The sequence below is a fragment of the Cornus florida genome, unplaced genomic scaffold (assembly GCF_030987335.1).
Source record: "Cornus florida cultivar Cherokee Brave unplaced genomic scaffold, ASM3098733v1 CherokeeBrave_3.0.0_Hap2_Chr01, whole genome shotgun sequence".
NCBI classification, from domain to species: domain Eukaryota; kingdom Viridiplantae; phylum Streptophyta; class Magnoliopsida; order Cornales; family Cornaceae; genus Cornus; species Cornus florida.
Genome location: NW_026775571.1, coordinates 50,806,797 through 50,825,579, shown reverse-complemented (window position 1 = coordinate 50,825,579; position 18,783 = coordinate 50,806,797). Strand labels below are relative to the sequence as shown.

At 38.8% G+C, this 18,783-nt stretch overlaps 1 non-coding gene across 1 annotated transcript; it reads right to left on the bottom strand.

Annotated features, from left to right (window-relative positions):
• Positions 1-2,816: 2,816 nt before the first annotated feature.
• Positions 2,817-2,925, bottom strand: LOC132284362 (small nucleolar RNA R71). The gene has a single exon (XR_009472257.1). It is a non-coding gene; the product is annotated as a small nucleolar RNA R71 (small nucleolar RNA).
• Positions 2,926-18,783: the final 15,858 nt, after the last annotated feature.

Genomic DNA, 18,783 nt, shown 5'->3' with positions numbered 1-18,783 from the left:
AGCTGTACGCCTACCAACCACTTTTGTCCTTTTCCCCATAAATATCTTCGAAATATCTCAGCCTTGTCCTTATCTGGAGGAGTCAGACCACTTCGATCGATCCAAGATGCAGTTCGATCGATCGAACCCATTTTCGATCGATCCAAGTTAAGGTTCGATCGATCGAACTTCCTCCAGCGAGAAAAAGTTCAAGTCCAGCTCATTTATTCCATCCTTCATCCAATCATTGGAGAATATGCCTTGCACGACCACAGCTCATCATGGGGTGTATTTGACCTACCTATATAAGGAATATGATACACTTTTTTGAGGGAGTCTCTAGAGCCTCTTGTCACACATTGAAAATCATCTTGGAGGCTATTCTTGGAGAGGAAGAAGGGAGGAAGCTAGAGCAACATTTGGAGGAAATCTTCACCAACAAGGAGCAGCCATGGAGTTAGCCCTTGAGGGTTGGATCATCACTACCATGAGTGGCTAGACATCCTATTGGGGCTAGAGTTAGCCCCAAGCATGCTTTCTATACTCTAATCTTGTGTATTATTGAGGGATTAGTGTTGTATGATACATCTTGATATTCATGTATATATAAATCTTGATTATTTCATGGTTTGTATGGTTTAATGCTTCCAATTGACTATTCCATTCTATCCATATGTCTATGTATGCTAGAGTAGGATATTCATGTGCTTATCTCTAGATTTAGTGTTTTTGATGCATGTCTATGTGTATTGATACTATAGATCTAGAGATTATCAAGATGATATGCTTAATGGAATGCTCTTGTTATGTCTTTTGATGGTTCATACTTATTCCTTGATGGATTATACCTCTCCCTTAGTTTATTTTCATGTTAGTAGTGTAGTTGTAGTGTAGTGTTAGATGGGGGAGACAATTCATGCTTGTTCTTTGATGTTCCATGCTTTTGAATGCAAGAAGCATATGCTCTAATATTGTGGTGTATGTGGATTTTGAGCTTAATGAAGGATTAATGACTAGTTATGATATGTTGTATCTTTCACATGTGTTTAGACAATTTATTCCTCTCCCAATAGATATTTTGTACCTCTCACATGATGTTTAGATGATGCATGTTTAACTAAGTCATCCTTATGGATTGCTTGGACTATGAGCTTAATGAAAGGTTTAATGACTTGAATTGTTATTTTGTTATCTTCACATGATGTTTAGACAATATATTCCTCTACCAATAGATGTATTGTGGCCTCACACATGTTAATTGAGACAATTTGCACTTGTTGAGTCACCCTTACCAATTGAATGTCTTTTACACACACAACATTGTTGCAACACATTCATTTCCCTCATTAGTCACTTGATTATGGTTTGGAATAGTATTGCTTGGTGGTGATCTCTACACCCCAAGACCTCTCTCTCTCTCTTGTTTACTTAATATTATTTTATTTAGTTGAATTCAATTTAGCTTAATCAACCAACCCAACTCTCTTTTGCAATCATTTGGTACGCTAGAGTCGAAGTTGAAATTCCAACACGTATGATCCCTTGGGACGATCCCTACTCACTCTTGCTACGTTAGTAATGGTGTTGGTAGTAGTTTTTATAAATTTAAATTTGACATAAAAGGCTTTTCTTGAACCACACATTCACTACATTTAGTTTGGCGTATTGGAAGCGACCCGGTCAGTTTTTGGTGCCGTTGCCGGGGATTTTAAATTGGCAACGTCGAATTGTGAAATTCAATTAGGATTAGTACTCTTTTGATCGTGTCTTTACTTTCTTTTTATTTTCTGTTTTTGATTGCTTATTAAGTTTGTTCTTTATTAACTAGGTGCATTGAGCAAGGAGCTAGCAAAGTAATTCCAAGCTAAGGAGCAAAGCAAAGCAAAGGAAAAATGCTTAAAATGAAAAATTGCTAAGTAAAATTGCTAAGCTAAGCTTTTAATTTTGGAGTCGAAGTGCTAAAGGACTATTGTGAGACCTTCTTACTCAATCTCCTTAGATAAATCGGGGGCCCACGTGGAGGCATTTATTTGACATACATTGCATTTGAAAATTGTGGTTGTGAAGTTTAATTGCATTATTGAGAAAGTTGCTTATTCATGTTGCATTGTGCATGCATGGTCGTCGTTCATTGAGACCTACTCTTGTCCCTCTTGATTTGCATTTAGAATCCACTATTAGGAATCCAAGGGGAAGAGGAAGTTCACATAGAACCAATCTACCAATGGACGCTCTCAATGATGATCATGTTGAAGACCTTGGTCACATAGACCAACAAGGCATCCTTCATCCTAATGTACAAAATGATAATATGCAAGTTCCATTAGGCATGCCTAGGCCATACATTCATCAACCTCCTCAACAACAAGGCCAAATTCCAATGGGAATTCCAAGGCCAATGTATGCACCACAACCCCCCATCATTAATCAAGCTCAATATAACCAAGGTGTCCATGTTGCACCTCAAGTTGCTAATCCACCACTCGCATTAAGAGATCACTATGTGCCTAATGAGTATAATGCACCCACATGCATTCAATTGCCACCATTTAGAGCACACCATTATGAGATTAAATCACAAACTATCCAAATGCTACCTAACTTTCATGGACTTCCTAGTGAAGAACCTTACAAGCATTTGGATGAGTTTCTTGAAGTTTGTTCTACCGTTCGATACACGGACATGCCGAAAGAAGTTTTAAGGCTGAAACTTTTTCCATTCACCCTTAAAGATAAGGCGAAGTATTGGTTTAACAACCTTAGGCCTTTTTCTATAACTTCTTGGGCAGAAATGCAACAAGAATTTTTGAAAAAGTACTATCCGGTTTCTAAGACCAATGCTATGAGAACCGCCATTAGAGAATTCACACATGGGGAAGGAGAAACTTTCCACGAGGCATGGGAACGCTTCAATGAATTGCTTAGGAAGTGTCCTCACCATGACATGCCTAAATGGCAATTGGTCCAATTCTTCTTTGAAAGCTTATCGGACAATTATAAAGGTATGGTTGATGCTTCAATGGGAGGTTCTTATATAGACCGGCAAGAGGAAGACGTGTGGCGTCTTTATGAGAGCATGAGTGAAAACTCTTTGCATAGAACATTGTCATCTAGGAATGGTAGAAATTCTCAAGGTAGGAAGAGTGTTGGCTTGCATCAAGTTGACCACTCAAATGATATAACCGCCGAGATGAAGTCTTTATCTCAAAAGTTTGATCAATTGATCAATCAAAACTTGGCGAATCAAGTGTCTTCCTTTCCTAACCATTCTCCTAGAGCTCAAAATGAATCATGTAGGACTTGTTCTAGTGTTCTTCATTCTACTTCTAATTGTCCTCATGGACAAATTCAAAATGAACCCATTGAGCAAGTTAATGCAACATTTGTGAACCAAGGGAACAATCCTTATGGTAACCATTACAATCCCGGTTGGAGGAATCATCCTAATTTTTCTTGGAAAAACCAAGGGGAGGGCTCAAACTCTTCCCAAGGCAGTTTTTAAGGGAAATACATTCCACCTCCACTTCAAAACCAAGGATCCCAAGGTTCAAGACCATATAACTCACAGGGAAATCAATTTGTTAATTCTCATTTTCTTAACCAATCATATTCTCAAGGAAATTCTAGAGGTTCCGCTTTTGAGGAAAAGGTTTTAAATGCTTTGGGCACTCTAGAAGCAAATACTCAATTGTTGCATTCTCATTCTCAATCAATTGCCAAGCTAGAAACCCAAGTAGGGCAAATAGCTGAAACACTTAATGCTAGAGAGAAGGGAAAGATGCACATGAATGCCCCAATCAAACAACAATGTGTTGTAGAAACCAAATCCTCATTGGAAGGGCATAATGTTGAGCATGTCAATGCGGTAACAACCTTGAGAAGTGGTAGGGTAGTAGACAATCAAGTTAGAATGCCTAATGAAGAGAGTGAACCGGTACAACCTCAAGTTGTCACCCGTCCCGTTCCACACACTATTCCTCCTTCATTTCATGTGCATGACCTTGAGAATGAGAAGCCCTCAAATTGTGAGTTGAAAGATGATTTCCAAAGAGATTCATTGAAAACAGTGTTGAAAAATGTGTTTGAGAAAAGTTCTTTGAAAAATGTTATTCATGATTCTTCTTTGAAAAGTGATTTGAAATCCAATGAATTGAACAAGTCCAATGCTGAAAATTCTTTGAAAGAAAATGCTGAAAGAATTTTTGAAAAAGCTCCATTTCCGGACGCCTTGAAAGGGTCCATTTCAAAAGAAAGGCAAAAGACCAAGAACAATGAGATAATGGATATATTTAGGCAAGTCACAGTCAATCTTCCACTTTTGGATGCAATTAAGCAAATTCCGGCTTATGCCAAATTCTTGAAGGACTTATGCACCCAAAAGCGGAAGAACAAGAGCCAAACATCAAAGAAAGTGGTCTTAACCGAACAAGTGAGTTCTATTCTACAACACAACACTTTGCCAAAGTTTAAGGACCCCAGTGCACCTACAACATCTTGTGTCATTGGTGAACATGTCATCAACCGGGCACTTCTTGACTTAAGGGCTAGTGTTAACCTTCTTCCCTATTCGGTTTATGTCAAATTGGGCCTAAGTGAATTGAAACCGACGTCGGTGGTTTTACAACTTGCCGACCGATCCATTAAGAAGCCTAGGGGGATAATTGAGGATGTATTGATTAAGATTGATAAGTTCTTCTTCCCGGTTGACTTTATCGTCATTGACACGGAACCGGTGCCCAATCCAAAGAACCAAATTCCGGTTATCCTTGGTCGTCCTTTCTTGGCAACCTCAAATGCCAACATAAATTGTAGGACGGGAATAATGAAGATTTCTTTTCGGCACATGAGAGTGAAGTTGAACATCTTTAACCCCACACCCAATCCATTTGACAAATATGAGGAAGAGGTTAATGTGGTAGAGGAATGTCATGATCTTGCTTGTGAAAGGAATGAGCTTTTGTGTATGAATAATGTTTCAAAGCCTTCATCTTCATCTTCAGCATTACATGCAAGAAAAGTGATTTCGAACTCTTGTTGTGAAAGGGCGTGGAAGCCCAAGGAAAGTTTTGACAAGGAACTCAAGACGTCTTTTGAGTTTACCCCAACAAGTTCTTCCAAGAACCATTTGTTGGGAGTGACTCAAAACATCTCTCATCCCAAAAAGGAGGGGATGCATTGCAAAATCTTTGATCCGGGCTGAAAGAGCCCAAGGTCTTGCTAGAGACGTTAAAGACTAGCACCGAAATTCGTAGGATGTCAAAACCCTATTCTTCCCTCATTTCTATCTTGTATTTTGATTCTTGCGAAGTCTAGATACTGTTTTTGTGGTTCATATTCATTGGAAGGAACTGAGTAAGGGATTGCATGAGCATTCAAGTCATTTTGAGCATTTAGGCATAATTTCGATCGATCCAAGTTTTGGTTCGATCGATCCAACTATGGACTCGATCGATCCAGCTTTCATTTTGCACCCAACACTTAGAAAAATTTTGGACCTGCATCCAAATTCCAAAATGCATGCTCTCGGGATCTCCAAATTTTCAAAAGTTCGATCGATCGTAAACCATTTCGATCGATCCAACATGTGGTTCGATCGATCATGAGTCCTAACACTTAGAAAAATTTTAGACCTGCATCCAAATTCCAAAATGCACGCTCTCGGGATCTCCAAATTTTCAAAAGTTCGATCGATCGTAAACCATTTCGATCGATCGAACTACCTTTTGATCGATCCAACATGTGGTTCGATCGATCATGAGTCCCAACACTTAGAAAAATTTTGGACCTGCATCCAAATTCCAAAATGCACGCTCTCGGGACTTTTCAAAATTTTTCATGTTCGATCGATCGAATTCCAAGTTTGATCGATCCAAGGTTCCAACACGTGTCAACTCTTGAGCCCTTAAACTTGTACGTTCTTTATCCTCTTCGATCGATCGAAATCTTTCTTCGATCGATCGAAATTTACATCTCATTAATTTAATTTCCTTTGATTTTTTCAAAATTCAAAAAAATCCAAAATTTCAAAAAAAAAATGCCATTAAAAGTGGAGACCTAAGTTCGATCGATCGAACTCCATCTTCGATCGATCAAACTCTGCATATCGTGTTTTTTAAATATAACCGAGTTGGATCGATCACTTTGGATCGAGCCAACTTCAAAAGGAAACCGAACCCTAGTCTCCCTCTTCTCTCAATCTCATCCTAATCCGGCAAAAACCCAATTCCCAATCATCTTCCCCATCTCCGGCGAGCAAATTCCGGCCAACTCAAGTCTCATTTTCCCCGCGGCTTCACACCTTTCTCTCATCTTATCTCTCTCGGTTTTGAGGTAAACCGAATGACATTTTCTTGATTTCAAGCTTAAATCGATGCATGTTATTGATTTTCTCTGTTCAATCATGTTATATATGTATGAATTGTTCAATTTGAAGCTCAGTTTCATGTTACATGCTATACATATACATATCCATTCGGCCGAACCAAATTGGGGATTGTGATGTGATTTGTGGAGTTTGGGGAGTGTTTGGGTGTTGAGGATTAGATGTTTGGTGTGTAGATGGGCCCACAAACACGTTTGTGTGGGCCCCGTGCTCTAGATCTCACAGATCTGTGACTTTTCAAATTCGGCATTCGCACAGTTCGATCGATCGAACTTGTGCTTCGATCAATCGAAGTAGTGAACTTCATTTCACTACCTTCGAGCGATCCAACCTTGTGTATTTTCATGCTTCGATCGATCAAAGTGTTGGATTGATCCAATTCACTTCGATCGATCCAACTTTTGAGCATTTTTCACTTCAATCGATCGAAAATTTCTGTGATCGATCAAACTTAAAGTTTGATCGATCTAACTTTCAAAGATCACACATACACACTCCATTCATCTTGTGTCGTCTTCATGCTATCTTTATATGCACAATGCCTGTGATATTCCACATTGGATGCATTTCATACCTACATTGCTTAGCATGATTCACATTTCATCATTATCATAGATTCATGTCATCCGTATTTTGTCTATCTTATTTGACATACATGTTTCTATTATGCACTTAAATTCTTATATATCTGGCACTGACTTATATATTGAAATTTTCTTGTCTTTTTACAGATCATGCCTCCGCGGTACAAGAGTACAGCCAGGAGATCTTTGGGGCCACAGCGACCCCGCCAACATATACGGCCCAGGATAGAGATGGTTGCAGAGCCATCTCATGCTCAGGAGGAGCCCGCACAGGCTACTCCCCCTCAGTCCCCATCCCACGAGGTTGAGGAAGGAGCTGACCACGTGCCATCTACATTCCAGGCTCCTCCAGCCTTCACACCATCACCTTCTCCTGCGCGCCATCAGGCAGATGTAGTTGCCATGCCATCACCGCAGCCACCTCTACCGACTCAGCGCCGTGACCAGTTGCTGCCGAGATATGCAGCCATGACCGTGGCTCTGGAGTCGTACTTCGATACTGAGTACTTCTCCGAGTCTATCCTGACCCGGTCTGGCTATCAGGATATCATGCAGCGAGGCCTCTCAGCCATCCTTGCCCCAGTCACCGGCCTTGTATACCCGCGATTGGTGCAGCTATTCTTTCAGCATCTCCGGCCCTCGCCACGATCTACCGCGGAGATGATCACTACAGTGGACGGCCACGAGATTGTCATCACAGTTGACACTCTGGCCTGTGCTTGCCGGTGCCCACACCGGTGTCCACCTGAGCTTGCAAAGACATACCCGAGGCTGCATAGGCCTTCATTTTCTGGCATGGCTGTCTCCTTGACAGGCCATCATGCCGGTGGTCAGACATTCGCCACCAGGACCTTCTTGCCTGACGACCTCTGGTTCATCGACACAGTTCTCTTCCAGAACATTTACATGGCGGGCCACAAGATCCAGAGGCGTCATGACTACTTGACAGCTCTTTACGCTTTTTACACGGGCTGCTGGGTATCTATTCCAGCCCTCATCTGGAGTGTGATGAGGTTGCTGTATGATTCTTTCATTTCCAGGGAGGACCCTAAGCGGTCCAAGGTCCTGCCCTTCGGATACCTCATTATGCAGGTCCTTCTTGACCAGCGCTACAGAGTGCCCCCAGATGAGGAGCCCCTTGCACGGTCCAGCTTCTATGAGAGGAGCGACTGGAAGAAGATCTACAATGCTCTTATTCGGAGTCTTCAGGAGCCAGCTGTAGAGGCAGCAGCTGAACTAGAGGATGAGGAGGTAGCCCAGGCACAGCCGGCACCTCCAGCAGCAGCAGATATCGCAGCGGACGACGCACCAGTCGGTCCGGCTGCCGATCGCATGGACATTGACCTGGAGCGACCTGCGGAGGAGTATGCCGATGCTACAAATGATGCTGATGCTGATGATACCAGTGATCGAGCTGCTGCTCAGGAGCGAGTTCGGGAGTCTTCTTCAGAGGCATCTCTGCCTGAGTCTCCAGTTCCCACTCCCGGATTCGAAGCACGCTTGCAGCCACTGGAGGAGGACATAGCAGCCATGCGAGCCGACATCACTGCCCACTAAGCTGAGTTCACCTTTTTCAGGGAGGATGTCATGGCTTGTTTTGCCGATCTCTCCAGCCGACTCCCTGCACTTGCACCCGCACCTGCACCTCCAGCCACTGCAGATCTTCACGATCAGGCTTCCTGAGACTCCACTTCCAGTTGTTCTATGCTTTCATTTCTTTTATTCTGGATCTGTATTATACTGTCACTGTTACTGTACTATACTTTGCGGCCGGTCTGTCGGCTTTATTATTTTATTGTTGTACCTGCACTTTATATTCTCTATATATTGTTTTTTGATTATGGATGTCTCTTAGTATCTCATATTTGTATGTTTGACTCAATCAGGTACACCACAGTGACTTCAGTGAGAGAGTGCTGTCCAATTTTTCAGGACCACTCTTACACCTCTCTCTCTATTCTCTATTTCTCCCATTTACACTTGCATGTCCACTGTACACTGATTATCCTACTTTGTTATCTAATGAGTTTATCCAAGTGCAAACTTTTCAGGACCACAGTTTATCCCAAGTTTGGGGGGGCCATGCCACCCACTTTGGATACTTCTATCCCGATCATTCATGTCTAAAGCACTGGTATACTCTTTCCTTTGTTCTCTTCACACATTAAGGATAATGTGCAGTTTAAGTTTGGGGGTATTGGTGTATGTTTCAGTGTTGCTTTAAAATTCAAATTTTGAGCATGTTTTGTGTATTTGAGGGATATTTCTATACTTGGTCCATTTCTAGCTATGATTTTGATCTTTTGAGGACTATATTGCTTAAAATTTAAAAATTGCTTGACTTGAGAGTCCAATACTCCTTGTATGCCTTTTGAATGCCATTTAGGAGTAAATTTTTCAAAAGATTGATATCTTGCTTGCATTTGTGGTCCACATCATCCTGAATTTGTGATTGTTTTGAGATTCATTCTAGGATTCTACACTAGCACCGGCGCACGCTAGCATTCAATTGTGGGGTACGTGCTTTGTTGATTATTGAATTGGTTATATCCCAATTGGGCTAGTAGTGCATTGAAAGCTTTCATTCTTGATAAAGGTGGATAACAACCCCTTTTCATTGAGTAGCCGGGATTCTTGCTTCATTAAGCAGTGAACTTCTCGCGCCGAAAGGTGGAGGGCCCAAACTCTAGGTTAATAATTAAAAAAAAAAAGTTGCAAAAGCAATAAAAGTGAGGACTTCTCCCAAAAGGCGAGAAGTGGGAAATGATTAGATGGTTGTTGTCTTGATTTGTAGCCTAGTTGATTTGAGTTTGTAAGTCCGTTGGGGTGTCTTAACACCTAATGCCCTAAAGCCATCTGGTTTGGGAGTCATTGACCTAAAGCTCGCTACATGAATCTTCTAGAAAGCTTAAGAGATCAACACATTGCACAATATTTCCATCTTTGATCCTCAATAAAAAAAAAAAAAAAAAAAAGAAAAAAAAAAAAAGAAAAAGAGTGAAAAGAATAAGCGCACCTAGAACAATAAAGTTTTAATAAAAGGTCCACTCTCTTATCTTGATGATCGGTACTAGATTTGTGTGCTAGTTTGAGGGTAAGGATGTGATTACTTCTCTAGTTGGCTAAGATAGCAACACACTTGATGCCGGACCTCTCACATGGATTCTAGACTTGTTTCGATTTTCATGATCATTTTCTTGATGTGTGGAGGACCATGCTTGCTTGCTTGATATTGAAATTTTGGGAGATTGCTTAGAAACGGTTGAAAAATTGTATACTTGAGGTAGTTTTCTCCCAATGCTTGTTTGCAATATTGGTGCCTCTTTTGAAAGAATGAGCTTAATGTTTGTAGGTACCATTTCTAGAAACCCTCACGAGACTTTACTCGTCCACTAGGGATAACCTAGGGGTTTAAAAGGCTTGTTGCATATGCTAAATGCAATCGTGTTCCCTACGAAAATGGTGTTATCATTTTACTTACTTTCCAGTTTATACTTGTATAGTTATTTATTTCATTCCTTTACTTCTTAGTTCATTGCTAGGGACTAGCAATATTTAAGTTTGGGGGTGTGATGAGCACTGAAAAGTGCGCATTTAAACCCGTTAAGCTTAAGCATTCTAGTACCTTTATCTATCTTACTTTGCCGTTTTAGACTTATTACGTGTTATTTATATTTTCAGGCACTAATCCCAAAATTGAGCTAACTCAGCCAAATAAGAGCTTAATTGAAGCAATCCTGAGATAAACCAAAGGAGGGAGCAAAGTGGAGAAAGAAATGAGCAAAAAGGAATCAAAGTTGTGCAGCTGAAAAGTTCGATCGATCTAACTTAGAGTTCGATCGATCGAACATCTATGATCGATCACAGTACTTCTCGATAGATCCAACATTGGCCTTTGCTGAAATTCCAAGTTCGATCGATCGAACATCATCTATGATCGATCGAACCCTATTTTGTCCTATTCAAATGATTGATCTTATCCACAGCTGTACGCCTACCAACCACTTTTGTCCTTTTCCCCATAATATCTTTGAAATATCTCAGCCTTGTCCTTATCTGGAGGAGTCAGACCACTTCGATCGATCCAAGATGCAGTTCGATCGATCGAACCCATTTTCGATCGATCCAAGTTAAGGTTCGATCGATCGAACTTCCTCCAGCGAGAAAAAGTTCAAGTCCAGCTCATTTATTCCATCCTTCATCCAATCATTGGAGAATATGCCTTGCACGACTACAGCTCATCATGGGGTGTATTTGACCTACCTATATAAGGAATATGATACACTTTTTTAAGGGAGTCTCTAGAGCCTCTTGTCACACATTGAAAATCATCTTGGAGGCTATTCTTGGAGAGGAAGAAGGGAGGAAGCTAGAGCAACCTTTGGAGGAGATCTTCACCAACAAGGAGCAGCCATGGAGTTAGCCCTTGAGGGTTGGATCATCACTACCATAAGTGGCTAGACATCCTCTTGGGGCTAGAGTTAGCCCCAAGCATGCTTTCTATACTCTAATCTTGTGTATTATTGAGGGATTAGTGTTGTATGATACATCTTGATATTCATGTATATATAAATCTTGATTATTTCATGGTTTGTATGGTTTAATGCTTCCAATTGACTATTCCATTCTATCTATATGTCTATGTATGCTAGAGTAGGATATTCATGTGCTTATCTCTAGATTTAGTGTTTTTAATGCATGTCTATGTGTATTGATGCTATAGATCTAGAGATTATCAAGATGATATGCTTAATGGAATGCTCTTGTTATGTCTTTTGATGGTTCATACTTATTCCTTGATGGATTGTACCTCTCCCTTAGTTTATTTTCATACTAGTAGTGTAGTTGGAGTGTAGTGTTAGATGGGGGAGACAATTCATGCTTGTTCTTTGATGTTCCATGCTTTTGAATGCAAGAAGCATATGCTCTAATATTGTGGTGTATGTGGATTTTGAGCTTAATGAAGGATTAATGACTAGTTATGATATGTTGTATCTTTCACATGTGTTTAGACAATTTATTCCTCTCCCAATAGATATTTTGTACCTCTCACATGATGTTTAGATAATGCATGTTTAACTAAGTCATCCTTATGGATTGCTTGGACTATGAGCTTAATGAAAGGTTCAATGACTTGAATTGTTATTTTGTTATCTTCACGTGATGTTTAGACAATATATTCCTCTACCAATAGATGTATTGTGGCCTCACACATGTTGATTGAGACAATTTGCACTTGTTGAGTCACCTTTACCAATTGAATGTCTTTTACACACACAACATTGTTGCAACACATTCATTTCCCTCATTAGTCACTTGATTATGGTTTGGAATAGTATTGCTTGGTGGTGATCTCTACACCCCAATACCTCTCTCTCTCTCTTGTTTACTTCATATTATTTTATTTAGTTGAATTCAATTTAGCTTAATCAACCAACCCAACTCTCTTTTGCAATCATTTGGTACGCTAGAGTCGAAGTTGAAATTCCAACACGTATGATCCCTTGGGATGATCCCTACTCACTCTTGCTACGTTAGTAGTGGTGTTGGTAGTGGTTTTTATACATTTAAATTTGACATAAAAGGCTTTTCTTGAACCACACATTCACTACATTTAGTTTGGCGTATTGGAAGCGACCTCGTCAATAAATATTGAAGAAAAATTCACAAAGGTACAAGAAATTGGAAATTAGAAACCCCTACCCTGAAAATGAATTTTCCTCACTGGATCATCAAAGCCTCAAGCTCCCACCCCCTCTGAAACTCTTACACCTCTCTCTACCTCGGCTCAATCTGTCATCAAACACACACACTCTCTCTCTCTGAAATATTCTCTCGACTCATTCTGTATCTCTAAATTTCTTTCATTATGTGCATCTCAATTAGTGAACAACACTCACTCAATAAATAGGCAAATTTACCGACACACAATATCAATACAGCTCACGCCTCCACATTCAGATGACACAGACTCAGTGCACACCATACAAAAGTGATCATCACCATTTCTCTCTCTTACTTTCGGCTAACGCCTTTTTCCTTCCCCAACCTGCTCCTTCTTATCTCCAACACACTCACGTGAAAAATAAATAAAAAATAAAAAATAAAAAAAGAAGTAAGGCCAAAGGAAATTTGGTCAAAAAGTCTTTTTAGTGGGCCACGCCCATCATTACAAATTTCATTCTTTGTTCCTCCATTTTCGGCACCTACTTCCCTTTATTCCATCAAATGCCAATTATATATATAATTGCATACAAAACAAAAATTAAAACCCATTAAAACACCAGTGAGACCCGCCATTCCCATTACCATTTCAATCTCATTTTCTTCTCCTACTAATTCGGCTGGCAGCACCATTTTGCACAAAAATAAATAAATAAATAAATATATATATATATATATATATATATATATATATATATATAAATATATATAATATGTAACACAAATACCAAATCAAATAAAATGAAACATTAATCTTCGATTGGGTAAGCCTCCAATTAATTAAATACTCAATCTTGACAACAAAAAATCATAAAATAATTAAATTAAAATCTTAAAAAAATCTGGGTTATCACAAGTACAAAATTGCTATCTGTTGCAGCGAAAGATGAACTGATTAGATATGTGACTACCCCTATTTGTTTGTATTGGTGTAGTGTTTTTAACATCCCTGTTGCTTTCACGAATCAGATTCAAAAGCTATGTAGAAACTTTCTCTGGGGTAGTATAGAAAATGCCAAGAAGTTGCATTTATTGAGTTGGGATTTAATTACTAGAACTAAGGTTGAAGGTGGTCTGGGTATAAGTGATGAGCACTGAAAAGTGCGCATTTAAACCCGTTAAGCTTAAGCATTCTAGTACCTTTATCTATCTTACTTTGCCGTTTTAGACTTATTACGTGTTATTTATATTTTCAGGCACTAATCCCAAAATTGAGCTAACTCAGCCAAATAAGAGCTTAATTGAAGCAATCCTGAGATAAACCAAAGGAGGGAGCAAAGTGGAGAAAGAAATGAGCAAAAAGGAATCAAAGTTGTGCAGCTGAAAAGTTCGATCGATCCAACTTAGAGTTCGATCGATCGAACATCTATGATCGATCACAGTACTTCTCGATAGATCCAACCTTGGCCTTTGCTGAAATTCCAAGTTCGATCGATCCAACATCACCTTCGATCGATCGAACCCTATTTTGTCCTATTCAAATGATTGATCTTATCCACAGTTGTACGCCTACCAACCATTTTTGTCCTTTTTCCCATAAATATCTTCGCAATATCTCAGCCTTGTCCTTATCCGGAGGAGTCAGACCACTTCGATCAATCCAAGATGCAGTTCGATCGATCGAACCCATCTTCGATCGATCCAAGTTAAGGTTCGATCGATCGAACTTCCTCCAGCGAGAAAAAGTTAAAGTCCAGCTCATTTATTCCATCCTTCATCCAATCATTGGAGAATATGCCTTGCACGACCACAGCTCATCATAGGGTGTATTTGACCTACCTATATAAGGAATATGATACACTTTTTGGAAGGGAGGCTAGAGTCTCTTGACACACATTGAAAATCATCTTGGAGGCTATTCTTGGAGAGGAGGAAGGAGGGAAGCTAGAGCACCATTGAAGGAGATCTTCACCAACAAAGAGCAGCCATGGAGTTAGCCCTTGAGGGTTGGATCATCACTACCATGAGTGTCTAGACATCCTCTTGGGGCTAGAGTTAGCCCCAAGCATGCTTTCTATACTCTAATCTTGTGTATTATTGAGGGATTAGTGTTGTATGATACATCTTGATATTCATGTATATATAAATCTTGATTATTTCATGGTTTGTATGGTTTAATGCTTCCAATTGACTATTCTATTCTACCCATATGTCTATGTATGCTAGAGTAGGATATTCATGTGCTTATCTCTAGATTTAGTGTTTTTGATGCATGTCTATGTGTATTGATGCTATAGATCTAGAGATTATCAAGATGATATGCTTAATGAATGCTATTTTGGTTCATTTGATGGTTTATGCCTATTCTTGATGGTTTGTGCCTCTCCCCTAGTCTAGATAGCTTTATTTTCATGCTAGTAGTGTAGATTTAGTGTAGTGGTAGTATAATGTTAGGTGGGAGGACAATCTACTCTTGATGTTTGATGTTTCATGCTTGTGAGTCCAAATGGCATATTCCTCTAATATTGTGTTGTATGTGGATTGTGAGCTTAATGAAGGATTAATGACTAGTTATGATATGTTGTATCTTTCACATGTGTTTAGACAATTTATTCTTCTCCCAATAGATAAATTATGGCCTCTCACATGATGTTTAGATAATGCATGTTTAACTAAGTCATCCTTATGGATTGCTTGGACTATGAGCTTAATGAAAGGTTCAATGACTTGATTTGATATTTTGTTCCCTTCACATGATGTCTAGACAATATATTCCTCTACCAATAGATGTATTGTGGCCTCACACATGTTGATTGAGACAATTTGCACTTGTTGAGTCACCCTTACCAATTGAATGTCTTTTACACACACAACATTGTTGCAACACATTCATTTCCCTCATTAGTCACTTGATTATGGTTTGGAATAGTATTGTTTGGTGGTGATCTCTACACCCCAAGACCTTTCCTTCTTACTTACTCTTTATTTTATTGCATTTTAATTAATCCTTTTCTAGAAGTAATCAACCAACCCAATTATCTTTTGCAATCATTTGGTACGCTAGAGTCGAAGTTGATATTCCAACACATATAATCCCTTGGGACGATCCCTACTCACTCTTGCTACGTTAGTAGTAGTGTTGGTAGTGGTTTTTATAAATTTAAATTTGACATAAAAGGCTTTTCTTGAACCACACATTCACTACATTCAGTTTGGCGTATTGGAACGGCCGTCGTCAATAAGGAAGTTGAAGGACTTGTAAGTTGCATTTAAGTGTCTTAGTTTGGGACTTCTTAATCAGCAAAGATAGGTTGTGGGTCTATTGGTTTAAGAACATATATTTATCTTAGGCATCTTATTGTAATATGGTTCCTAGGACTTCTCAATCTGTTGTTTGTAAATCTGTGGTTAACATTAGAGAACTAATGCAGTAACATGTCAATTTCTCTATTGGAACTGGGGAGCTATTCAAAACTCTTATGGATCTGTGGTGTGATGGTCAAAAATTGATTTAGAAATTTGGCAATAGAATGGTTAGAAGATTAGGGCTAACTTGGGACTCAACTCTCAATAATCTTATACTTAATGGGAGTAAGAATTTGGAGCTGATGCAGGAAGAAAGTTTCGATCCTCCCAAGCAATATGTATCTAGCATTCTTCTACTTGATAGATAATACAAAATGTTATGGGATGGGGGCACCTTTTCTTTCAAGAAGGCCTGGTTTAGTTGCCAAGGATCTGTTGAAGAAGTGGACTGGTATAATTTATGCTGGGTAAGGCTAGACCTTTGTGGTTTGTTCACGGGGTCTTTGTTTTTCAAGATAAACTTCCCACTATGGTTAATCTGCAGAGGAGAAACATTCATCTAGCCTCGATGTGTACTACTTGTAAAGCTGAACGTGATACTAGGGATCATGTTTTTGTTACTTGTCCATTTGCTAAGGAATTGTGGTGCTGGTTGGGAGATACCTTAGGTTGGGATGTGAATCATTTTTCTGCTATTCTGTATTTTATGGATCTGGTGGTATGGTTTAAACAACACTCTAATAAGCTTCTTCAGTGTATGTTGGTGGCTGATTTGTGTGGTATATGGAAAGAGAGAAATGGTAGGCTACATGGTTCAGCTGCAAGACTTCCCCAAGAGGTAGCTAGACAGATTTTATTTGAGGCCATTGATGTTACTAATGTTTCACTCCAAGATTTGCTTCAGTAGGTCCTAGATTTGGGTGTTCTCTTTGTATTGGAAATAGGTTTACTCATATTTTTCTTGTAATGGCTAATGGCTATTTGTTTGGCTCTATTCCGAGGGTATGCCCTCTGTGCATATGTACTTAACTTTTCCACGTATACAACACTAATTATGAATAATAATAATAATAATAAAACAAATAAGAACGCAATTAAATACATAAACAAACAATTAACTTGCAACCACAAATACATAAACAATTACAAACACAAATACATAATTAATGTCAAATAAACCACATCACAAACAAATTAACAAAGAAATACACAATTTAGATAAACAATTAAATATCCAATTAAATTAAATCAACACTTAAACAATTTACGCAAACAATTTAAATAAGTAATTAGCCAAATAAATTAATTAAATAAATTAAATTAAATTAAATAAACTTATGTAAAATAGGGGTATTACACCCTAAAACCCCAAAATCAAACTGTTAGGGTTTCTAGTAGCATAAACCATAACAATATGTAAGTATTAAACTCAATGTAATTTGGCAAACAAGAGGAGAGGTCTGTGTATATTGACGAAACCTTAGAGGAGGTTTATGTAATTTGACAAATAAGAAGGGAGGTTTGTGTATGTTGACGAAACTTCAGAAGAGGTTTGTGTAATTTACCCTAATTAAAATGAAAAAAGGAAAAGAAAGATATAGGCACAATTTCTTGCCCTTTCTAAATGCATCTCATTGCGGGTAAAGAATAATATATATAGTTTATTTCCCTACTAAGGATGTAGGCTTGCTTGATTTAATTATGATTTATATTATTGATAATTATTTATATAACCTCTTATACTGAAAAAACCATCTTAAACCTCTATTACTTTTTAAAAATCCACCATATCACCCACAATCCTTTTGTTTGCCCTAAAAAAAATAGCAGGACAATAGCAAGCACTTGTCATGTGTTAACTTTTAAATATTACATAACCAATATACCCTTTTAACCACTAATGACCAAAATGCCCTTTTAACCACTTAATGCTAGCTCCAAGTTGTCTTCTCAACAAACATCTTTTCCATTAACATCAACTCTTGGCTCTGCATTCATTCGAAGCCTTAAATTACTTTAGCTTGTTTAGGTATTATATGGCATTCTTCAACTTAAGTTACAAACGTAGTACTCCTATTATTACTACAAATATCAACCATAGATGGGCTAAGGCCCTATTTGGTATGTGTTTTGTTTTGTTCTGTTCTAGGCCTGCTACAATACCCTTTTTTTTTTTGCCCAAATCATATTTGTCTAGACTTATTTTATTCCCAACAGTATCAGAACAAATCTATTATTTGGCCTAAAAGCTGAAAAAAAAATTTGGTATTTTATGTTGTTCCATGCCCATTTTTTACTATAACGGGGGCAAAAATAAATTTTTTTAGGGCAAATCATTTCAGCCTCCCAATTGCCTCCAACTCTATTCTCGTTCTCAACTCTAAACTTGCCCCCCCTCTCTCTCTGCAACTGCAAACTACAAAATCTACAAAAATTAGAAGTTCAAATCCATCTCTATTCTCGTTCTTAACTTTGAACTTGCCCCCTCTCTCTCTCTCTCTCTGCCTTTGCAAACTATAAAATCTACAAGAATCAGAAGTTCAAAACCCATATATTTCAGTTTATCTATCTGTCTGAAAGAATCAAAAGTTCAAAACCTAGTACCTATATCAAAACCCGTATCGGCATATCATTTCATATTGTTCAAAAAATCAAAACCCATTTACGTCGTTTGATTTACCATCGAAGTGAGCCTCACAACCTGTATCATGAGGGATATCAATGCCACCGATGAGGAGGGGGTACCCTCGTTCCAATCTGTGGAGGTCGAAGTCATAGCCGACCCGGAAAGGCAGGGACTTGGACAGAGTGGCAGCGGCGGTTTGCGGCTCTACTTCTATGGGGCCAGTGGTGGCGGATGCTGTAATC